The sequence below is a fragment of the Pan paniscus genome, chromosome 7 (genome assembly GCF_029289425.2).
Source record: "Pan paniscus chromosome 7, NHGRI_mPanPan1-v2.0_pri, whole genome shotgun sequence".
Classification (NCBI taxonomy): Eukaryota; Metazoa; Chordata; class Mammalia; order Primates; family Hominidae; genus Pan; species Pan paniscus.
Window position 1 is genome coordinate 117,473,120 of NC_073256.2, and position 1,686 is coordinate 117,474,805.

Genomic DNA, 1,686 nt, shown 5'->3' on the forward strand with positions numbered 1-1,686 from the left:
GGCAAGGAGGAATAGAAAAATGGAATGCTGTCCAAACTCCAAGTAATTGGAGGGTTAGAGCAAAGGGAGTGTGAAGAGGGTGGTGTCTCCATTTTAGCCCGCTCAAAAACAACTTATTTCAAGTTCCCCATGATACCAGCTGAAAAAGTAAAGAAAATTGAGATTTGGATGAAATTTGTCATATCACATGACAACCAGTCATCACTACTTCAGCAATTCAATGAACACTTGCTGCATATTTTGTCATGCACAAGATACCATGCTAAAGGAGGTAGAAAGAGAAAACAGTTTGGCCCTTAAGGAACTTGCTAATGGTAGAAGACAAGTAAAGAATTATCACAAATAAAATATGCCAGAAATACCATAAGAAAAGTATAAATAAACACCAGATTCAATGAAGGTAAATATCTCATCTTGTTGGAGAGATCAGAAAATGATTCATGGAAATAAACCAAGGATTAGCAGGATTTTTATGTGATTTAATATGGTAAGGAGGAAGGAAGTAGAGAAATCACATGGCAAGTTTAGAAAACAACAAAGAATCTAGTTTGGCTAGAACAAAGTGTACAGAGTAGAATGATGGGAGAGATTGCTAGAAAGGACCATTAGGAGATTCTAAATTCTGCTACGTTTTTAGTAGGAGGCAACATGACGGGCCACATTTTGGTACAAATAACCAGGCAGTGGACGTTTAGGAGAGATTCAAATGGGGAGAATTTGAATCTCCCCAAATTCAAATTCTCACGTTTGAAACATGAGAAGAAAGAAACAAACGTGTTAGGAGGCATTTATAGTAATCTAGGCAGGATGAGATTAGGACCTGAACCGAACACTACCTTTCTGCAGGAATGAGAATGCCAGAGGGAAATCACTGGTAGCACGCCACCACCATTCACAACAGCACTCACCTGCCAGGTTTCCATTGCTCCTTCTACTCCTCTGGCTCCACAGTCCATGCTGAGGGAGCCAGGAGTGCAGAGCTGTTGGGCAAGTAAACACAGATGGCCAAAGCACAAACCAGGGCCCGCCAATAGGTGTTCTGGGGAAACCAATAAGGTATTCCAGGAAAACAGTACACTCTTGCAAGCCAACTAAAATATTTTAATTACCAACTCTAAGTAATAACTATTACCAAAATTTATTCTATATACACTTTAAAAATTAACTCAAGGAACATTTCCCCTATTTGGCAATGTCACAGCACATCAGCGTCAAATATATAAAAGCTACATTTACTTTTTTGAAGAAAAGCCAAAATCATCATAAATGAGTCTTTGGTGCCCCCTTGTGAAATGTTCAGTGTAATCCTTGAAATACCCTCCATACAGAAATAATGGGTATTTCAATTTTTAAAAACACTTAAAGCATTTTCTATTTATGGTACACTATTTTTAATGGAAATAACTGAAAATAAAGCCATAATAAATAACTTAGTGCAAACCAGGAACATAACAGATAAAATTTTTTAAAGTTCCGTAAATTTTTGTGTCATACAATTATGACAATTTTGCTTTGTGTTGTAAACTAAGCAAAGGTAGTGAAAAAACTTAGCTTTACACAGTGCTAAGTATCAAAATATTTTCTCAAGAGCAATTCAATCCTTAAATTATTGCTAGGAAATCCATAATAAGACTTAAGTCTTTCAATAGCTAGGATAAATGTAAATCCATATTTGTGCCCATAGAA